General features: G+C 38.3%; 1 protein-coding gene and 1 long non-coding RNA gene across 2 annotated transcripts in view; one reads left to right on the top strand and one right to left on the bottom strand.

Annotated features, from left to right (window-relative positions):
* LOC118599040 overlaps nt 1-2,530 on the top strand; it is a 50,851-nt gene extending 48,321 nt beyond the window's left edge. The window contains exon 2 of the long non-coding RNA XR_004948305.1: nt 2,039-2,530. This is a non-coding gene — a long non-coding RNA (uncharacterized LOC118599040). The remainder of the gene's footprint in view (nt 1-2,038) is intronic.
* LOC112146749 (neurexophilin-1) overlaps nt 1-9,308 on the bottom strand; it is a 25,693-nt gene that overhangs the window by 3,572 nt on the left and 12,813 nt on the right. The gene's annotated exons all lie outside the window — the stretch shown is intronic.

The raw sequence follows: 9,308 nt of genomic DNA on the forward strand, positions 1-9,308 counted from the left end.
TGTTAAAATATTAGCTGAACTCAAAATTAACAAAAAAATTGGAGAGGTCTAATTTTGTTAAAAAAAAGCTAGCATAATGCTAAAATGTTAGCAAAACTCCAAATTAGCCGTAAATAAAAACTGGAAATTCTGCCAAAGCTAGCATTTTGTTAAAATGTTAGCTAAGCTCCAAATTAAAAAACAAACGGTGAACTGTCCAATTTTGCCAAATAAGCTATAATTTCTTTAAAGTATTAGCCAAACTCAAAATTAGCCTAAAAAATGAAAAATGTCTGTTTTTGCCAAAACAGCTAGCATAATGCTCAAATATTAGCTAAACTCCAAATTAGCGTAAAAAAAATTGAAAAATGTCTAATTTTGCCGAAGCAGCTAGCATATTGTTAAAATATTAGCCAAACACAAAAAATGTGTCTAATTTAACTCATATTTTAGCATACTGCCAAAATATTAGACTTCAAATTAGCCTAAAAACTAGAAAAAGTGTCAATTTGAAAAAAAGAAATGGCTATCGTTATGTTAAAATATTAACTGAACTCCAAATTAACAAAAAAAGCTGACAAAAAATGTAATTTAGTTCATATTAAAACTGTTTAAATTATATTTATATATTCTTCTATATGTTTAAATTAGCAAAAAAAGAAGAACAGCGAGCATGTCGCTAAAATAAAAGCTGAACTCCAAATTACCCCTTAAAAAAATCCAGTAGTTGCTGAATATTTTAAAGTTTGTCTCTACCTTAAAGGACATGCAGAAGTGCACAAAGTTTTTAAAGTATTTGAGAATTTTTTCATTCATTTCCTGAATGGGGATATTTTACTCAATATTTCAAAAACTAAAAAGTTTGAATACCAAAACTACAAGCAGTAATGTCCTGAACGTTTTGCTGAAAGTGTGATTGAGTTTTTAGATGCCAAACAACGTACAGACAGGAGCAGGAGGATCACTTTAGTGTGAATGCTTACTAAGCATTCACACTCAACACTATCGTACCATCAGTGTTCACTCGTCAAGCATCCAAATGATTCAATTTGCCGGTCCTCTTTTCTCCTGAAACCCGTCGGAGGATTATCCAACAGAAAACCGAAATGACTCATTTATCTGAACCCTTAAAGGAGCAGCGTCCACGTGGGACCAACACTCGGCTGTTTCTTTTTTGCTTCTTAAGCAGAGTGTGCAGAGGAAACTGTTCCTGCCTCCCAGCATTCCGTTGGAGGATCAAAGTGTTTGAGAAGGGGGAGGTGGGCCAGCGGGAGGGCCCAAGAATAAAGTGTAATGTCCAATTAAGGCGTTCAGTGTTTTAATTAAAGGAAGAAAAGCTGTGGGTACACACACACAGCTGTCAGACGTTAGCATCGGTATCGATCTATGAACAGGTCGCTTCTGTCTAATGTGCTGTGAAAAGTATCCATCACAGCGGCAGAATCCGCCTCACAAATGATGAGTTGTGGTGGATGCATACAATAATGCAAATGTCCAAACGCTGGTGTAACGTGCGCTTTTACCCAGGGAGATTTTAAAGCCATGCATAATGCATGCATCCCCGTCTGTGCTCTGATCCATCCACGGTGTTGACTGCCACAGCTTCCTCATACAGGCTTAGTCGGGATTATTAAGTCTGACTCATTTCTATTCCGCTTTATGCAGCTTTTCTAAGCGCGCTCACATTTGTGAACATGCTCCGCCGTCAGTCAGTCGGTCAGTCAGTGATATTGATTTTTCCCCCTTCTCTTTAAAAATTTCCGCTGTAACTGTACGAACGGCATTTCAAGTGGAAGATTCCCACTGATTGGGTTACGGATTGATGTCTGGACTCCTCTCCTCCCTGGTTTAATTCCCGCGGGGGTTTGCAGACCAGACGCCCTCCGCCCCAGTTACCTGCTGCTCAGATCCTTTCCCCACAGGGGCCTGATAACCGCTCTGACAAGGACTCCTTCCTCGTTCTAATGCTGTATTTGAGGGGCACACATTCATTAGTGCTTGAAACAGTTGAGGAATTATTGATTTTTGCCTTTTCAAGTGTGTTTTTTCATTTTTACAGAGACAAAACAGGATAAGTTTGGCGCAGCGTTCCCTGAGGTTCCCATTGATGGACTACTTTGTGTTTGATTTCTGGAGGCTGCGGGGCATCAAGGGGAGCAGCCTGTCTGCCTCTCAGATGCCACTTGGGAGCCCCTGTGGAGACCAACAGAGAGCCCCGCGGGCTCCTAAAATATGCCACTCTTGATTTCAGAGTTTCGCCGTACTTGCCAGCTGTATCAGAGCACAAACATATTGCAATGTGCTTTATTGTAGCGCTCAGATTAAGCCGCTCTCTCTTCCTCGCCTTGCACGGCTTTCATAATGGAGCCAGAGAGGCGAAGAGATGCTGAACAGAGGATTTAAGATGTCAAATTCGGCTTCAAATCATTCCTGAAGACGAATCTTAGCTTCATTTGACAGAAATCGTCAGTAATATTGATCCCTACCTGCTGTTTGCATGTTCACTTACATGTGATTTCAAGCTATTCTGTATAATAAATACTTGAACATCTTTGCTGTTCTTCTACAAAAACTGCCTACCTCTACAACTCTATGCGTTTAACTGGGGAAGTATATGAGGTGTAGTATTCAACATTCAGCACTCTTCTAACTTGGTCTTCTGCTCGGTAAGCAGATTAAAATGGTAAAGAATAACCTTGGAGTTGAGTGTTTTTATGTGGCAAGAGATTAATTTCCTTATTCACTGCAAACTCGTCTCAACCCCTTAATGCAGGAGTGTCGAACTCAAACACACCGCAGGTCACGGGCCGAACTGGATAAACATTGATTGAAAACTCTAAAACTACATTTTAAAACTTTAAAACAATAACTTTTTAACATAAATATGAACTAGATATATAGCATTACCTGCAATTATGCTAGTGTGAATGCTGTAAGCTGAATTTTCTCATTGAAAATGCTTGTGCTGATAGCTGAAGATGCTGAAAGTGATAGCTAAAAACACTGAAGCTGATAAACAGCTAAAAATATTATCAAAATACCAATTTATCCCAAAAAAACTAAAAAATAAACTTAGGCTATCCAAAACAGCTAACTGAAAAAATAGCTAAACTTAAAAATAGCCTAAAAAAAAGCCTAAGTTAGCCAAAACAGCTAGAGTGTAAATATTAGCCTAACTCCAAAAAACACTTAAAAATCTTGAAAAAAAACTTAAATCAGCCAAAAACAGCTACCATGTAGCTGAAATATTAGCCTAACAATAAAAACACCTAAAAAAAGCCTAAATTAGCCAAAACAGCTAGAGTGTAAATATTAGCCTAACTCAAAAAACACCTAAAAATCTTGAAAAAAAATCTGAAATCAGCCAAAACAGCTACCATGTAGCTGAAATATTAGCTAAACACCAAAATGAAGAAAAAAAAATGAATGAAAAGCCTAAATTATCCAAAACAGCTAGCATGTAACTTAAATATTAGCTAAGCCTAACAACCAAAACAAGCCTAAATTAGCAAAAAAAGCTAGCATGTAGCTGAAATATTAGCTAAACACCAAAATGAGAGAAAAAAAACTGAATGAAAAGCCTAAAGTAGCGAAAAACAGCTAGTGTAAATATTAGCCTCACTCCAAAAACACTTAAAAATCTTGAAAAAAAAACTTAAATCAGCCAAAAAATGCTAGCATGTAACTGAAATATTAGCTAAACACTAAAATGAACACAGAAAACTGAAAAACGCCTAAATTGGCCAAAACAGCTAGAGTGTAAATATTAGCCTGACTCAAAAAACACCTAAAAATCTTGAAAAAAATTAAACTAGCCAAAACAGCTAGCATGTAACTGAAATATTAGCTTAATTCCAAAAAAAACCTAAAAAATCTCAGTAAAAAAAAGGCGAGAATATTATTCTTGAATAAATCAAATTAAACATTAAATGACTTTCAAACCATAAAAAATGTTTTCTCTAAATTATAGAAGTTAGAAATAAGCGCAAGATAACATCGGGCTATAATGACAATAAAATAAAATAATCTGGAGGGCCGGATCCGGCCCCTAGGGCTCGACTTTGACTCGTGCTTTAATGCCTAATGTCGCAAATGTGCGAAAAACCACTTCAGCTACATAATTACCACATTTTATCTCTTACTTGAAAGCAAAAACGTACTAAATCTAAAAATCTAAAAATAAATTCAGGCGTTGAGGGGTTAACCTGCTCTTCAGACCACATTTAAAACTAAAAACTCATTTTCTATCAACTGACTCCGGTTCACACTGGATCAGTGGGTCAGACGTCACTCTCGGTTCCATGATGCATCCCGGCTCCGAAGTCCGGTGTGGGCGACGGGCAGTCGGGTCTGTCTGAGGGGGCGGAGGGTTCAGGGGGCTTTTTGTCATTTTTCATGTCGGCTAAGTGAGTCAGCCCAACGGCTGCAGAGGAGACGGTGGCTGTGGGCCCCGTCGCCGTGGTAATCGTGAGTCATTCAGGCCCTGGGCCGCTCAGCATGAAGCACAAAGAAGGAAACTGTGCTCACAAGCCTCCCCCCCCTCCCCGCCCTCCACGGGCAATTATCAGGTACACTTTCAACGCCGTTCCGCCGCTGATTGAAGCTGCCATGATACAGACGGAGATCAAAGCTCGAGTTTACTCAATTTAGGACTTGAGACAAACCTTCAACTGCAGCCTAATCCGCACTCTTGAACATGACAGCTGCACTAGAGCAGCCTCTAAGGAGAATTTACACTAGAGTCTGATCCAGGAGTCTGCAACCTTTCACAGTAAAAGAGCCATTTGGGCCCGTTTGGTACCGATCAAAATCTAACCTTTTTTAGAGTTATATTGATTTTTGAGTGCAAGTAAATATTAAAATGAACTGGAATTTTGTCAAAGTGTAAACCTGTTTTTTACTTTTGACAGAAGTTCGTATGACTTTTTCAAAATAAAAGACTTCCTGTCCCAAACAGGAAGATTCAAGTGAAGCAAATGTGTTTCTGATTAACACAAGACAAAAATGACATGTTTAGGAAGGGATATAAAAGGCATTAGTTTATCTTCTAAATTAAATCAAATCAATTTATTTTATTTATTTGTTTATTTCACAGGGACAGTGCACATCAACAGCATCACTGGAATGCACCAGAATTATCTGGACAGATGTTAAAAATTGTCAACCTAAAAACCTCAAAGCATCATTTAAATACGCAAGTAAAAAATATAGAAATACATAAAAAATACAAGTTAGACAATCGATTAAAATACATATTAAAATAATAAAATACACACAGAGACATTAAAACTATTATAAATGCGAAGTACTTTTAAAAATTACTGTTTTCCTTTAGCCACTGTGGAGGGGTAAAAGAGTCACACCGTAGTTTAGTCCATCGACTTTACATGAGAACTGGACAGAGTGAGACGTCCCACATGGAAAATGGCTTTTTTCAGAGTATAAGTCGCCCTTATTGCATAGTTTGGGCGGTAGTCCGATTTATACTCAGGAGCAACTTATTTGTAGTTTTTAACTCTTGTGCTCTTATGGGGTCCAGATGACCCCGCCCTTATATTAATGTGTGACCCCTCCCATGACAAAAATGGACAGGATTTCATGTCCAAAAAAAAAAGAGAAACAACAACAACAATCGGTTAACATAATCATGCAAAACAGTGAATTGAAGTAATTAAGTAGCGGTGGGATTATATAAGTTCGCTTCTTCCCACTCCTTTTCAAGCAATCAATCAAATTCTACTGACTTTAGTTAATTGTCACGAAAAGTCAATGAACCAAATGTGACATAAGTGTGTTTAATTTTTGTTTGTTTTTTTTTAAATAAGCCAATCAATCAATCAATGTCTGCCACAGACATCAGTAAAGATAAAAAATCCTTAAAACAAATTTCAGCTTTAGTTCAGTTCACTTTTAATGTAAACCTAGGATAGCACAAAGGTTAAAAAAAAAAAAAAAATAGACGTATATTTTCCCACGGTTATCCGGTTGTTTCCCACTAACGGCCACTAGAGGGCACTGTAGGTGTGTATATTCACAGAAGAAGAAGAAGCTCAGTCTAAAGCGGAGAATCTGATAGATCTCCTCCTGAAATTTGATATTTTTCATTTAAAAGTGACATCTTTCAGCACTATTTTAAAAATCACGTGGTGAACTGTTTCCTGGGTCGTACGGACCCAGAGGAAGGGTTGAGGTTTCCTGGGCTCCTACGGCAAACATTACAGTTCCAATGCGACCGCCGGAGTTTTTACGTAGAAGTTTGAGAGGAACCTCCACTGCATACGATCTGTGATTAGATCCAATAAATCAGTTTTGTTGGGTTTAAATTTCGCCGGAGCCGAGTGCAGCTCGAGTCGCCGCCCTTTAAGTCGTAATAAGTGTCGGGTTATTGTGTGAAACGACGTGACTTTGGAGTTTCGTGAGGTCGGAAGCAGAGCCTGTAGCTGCAGCCATGCCTTGGCTGTCGCGACTTTTATTGTGAAAAATAGAGACTATCTGGCTCCAATGAAATGAAGTCAATACAGTTGGTAGTTCTGCTCTATATGGACGCCGCCATGTTGGAGCCAAACAGTGATTGGTCTGAGTCGCCGTTTCTATGGCGAACATTCTCGCCAATCAGGAGCGAGCTTGTTGGAAGTCCACTTGAGAGCGATCTTATGACAATCTGTCAAACGTCTAAAACGTTAGACGAACCCACAAAGGATTATCGAGAACATGTAAAGTAGGGCTGGGTTGAAAAAATCGATTAATCGATTTAAGCTTAATAGATCAATAATCGATTCACAAAAGATATAAATCGATTTCGCACACAAAGCTAAAGTCTGATAGCTTTGATGCTAACGTTCAATAGAATTTCCGATAGGACGGCTAATGCTAACGCTCAGTTGACCAAACGAACACAACATTCATTTTCTGAACTCTTTTAAGGAAATATGCTTTAAAGTAACTATCTGTGGTCTATACTGTTGTCTTCTTCTTGAGTTAAGTGTACTTCTATAACGCGATCGCCACCTAGTGGCCAAACTGAAACGTCCTCCAGGAGAAGCAGAACAATGTTTACGATGTTAATGATCTGAACATTTTTGTTAGAACTTCTACTTTACAATATTAGTTTTTTACGAGATATAGTATCAGTTATGACACGTTGGGTGATTTAATACGTTTCTGCTCACAATAATATAACTTAAAACATTTTGACATGGGTGTTCAGAAAAAAAAGCACCTTAATTACCCACCATTTATGATATTTATGATAAAGAATTGAGTTTCAAAACATCAAGTAGTCATTTATTAAAAATTATAAACAACTGAGTTTTGAAAACGAACAAAACTTTTCCCGCCAAAAGGGTTTTTGAGGTTTGACGAAAGCAGCCATTTTGAAATGACCCCCTACTGCCCCTAGTGGAATGTTGATGAACTACAGGACTGAAAACATGAACCAAGTTGCATAAAATTGAATATTTTGATCATGCTGATGAAGTCGAGTTCTCAGAAGTGCATGTGTCAAATATGATACAAAAGGTTAAATGTTTTAAAGATATAAAAGACAAACAGAATATCAACAAACTGTTAGTTTTCTAAATTACTACATCATTTGGCTGGGATGCAGAAAAGTTTGAATCACTTTTTTTGTTTATTTTACCACCATTTTATGTGTTTTAAAACATGATACGAAGTATCAAAGTATCAGAAAGGCGCCTTTACTTAAGATAAAATATCACTTTTATTATCATTAATGCTGTCAGCCGTTAAAAAAAGAAGCAGCAAGTCTCTGTGGTGATCAAAGCCGAGCGTTTAACACTTTAGGAGGCTCATATGTTCCTGACCACAGAGATTAAAGCCGAAACTCAAAGAAGAGGAAGTTCTTGATGCAAACGGCGCTCCAAATGAATGCTAATGTAGCCCCGACTGTGCTCCAGGCTACTTTAAATATTCATGCATCACCATATTATATTAAAAGGTGATAATACGCTGATTTTTTTTATTTTTTTTCTGACTAAAATCCCGTTATGTCAAGTTTAGGCGATCAAAAGTGGAGACAGTTTCTTGTTAAGTTTTACTAACTCGACTGATTTGACTTGAAGTGAGACGCTTCTCACAAAATGTATTGTTTTCTCTTTATTTTCTGACATGAAAGACGATCTAAAGCAAAGTAAATTGATTTATTAATGTCTGTGGAGCCACCGAGCAATGCTTAAATCATGCGCTCACCCAGGGGAGCTGACAAGTTCAATAAGCACTTGACTTTCTTCTGCCTGTCGAGCTGAAATCTTTATTTCTAAAATGACACCAGTTTTTAATTAAAGACTGAAGCCGCTCAGATTTCTGCACCGTCCGTCAAAGCCTCATTCTTTCTCCAGATGTAATATGCTCACCACAGGAGGATTCTCTGTTACATGATTAAAGTCTGAAAATAACTAATTATTCTGCTGGCCGGCGCCGATCCAAGAAGAGGTGACGGGGAAAGGTAATTTCTCCAGAAACAAGCCATTTGACTCTCCATGAATAATTCAGTCCAGCTTGCTTTGGGGTCATCAGAGTTTAAGGCCTGCATCAGGTGATGAACTTATAGCAGTGAATCTTTTCATCTTAAAGTCTCCTCTCAATCTGTCGCCCTCCTCGCTCGGCACGCTCGCCGCTCTTAACCAGCTCATTTTTGGACAGGTTTAGTTGTGTGGGTCCCTGAGGGACGGAGCTCATTCTGTATGCCTGCAGCAAAGCAGAGCCCCGAATTGGCTTTCACATTTTTACATTATAAGGTATCGACAAGCTGGCCGTGAGAGGAGGATGGAGAGTGGCAACGAGGGGGGGGGACACTTTTGGCCCAGTTTCTCCCCGGGGAGTCTCGTGCCTGTCTGATAAAAGATGAAGGATCTCTGCATGTTTGGGGTGTAAAAAGCTTCAGTTTAAAACAGGGGTGTCAAACTCAATCGCACAGGGGGCCAAAATCCAGAACACCCCTTAGGTCACAGGTCAAACAGGATAAACATTTACTGAACACACTAAAACTGAATTTTTAAAACTTTAAAACTGTAAGTTTTAGCATACTGTAATTATGAACTAGATATACAGCTTTACCTGTGATAATGCTAGTGTGAAAGCTGAATTTGGCCGCTGAAGATGCTAATGCTAATAGCAGAAGACGCTAAAATTGATAGCTGAAAACGCTAAAATTGATAGCTGAAAACGCTAAAATTGATAGCTGAAACCGCTAAAATTGATAGCTGAAACCCCTAAAATTGATAGCTGAAAACGCTAAAATTGATAGCTGAAAACTAGAGCTGTCAGGCGATTAAAATTTTTAATCGCGATTAATCGCATTTTGTCCTGAG

This window comes from Oryzias melastigma, linkage group LG8 (assembly GCF_002922805.2).
Source record: "Oryzias melastigma strain HK-1 linkage group LG8, ASM292280v2, whole genome shotgun sequence".
NCBI lineage: Eukaryota > Metazoa > Chordata > Actinopteri > Beloniformes > Adrianichthyidae > Oryzias > Oryzias melastigma.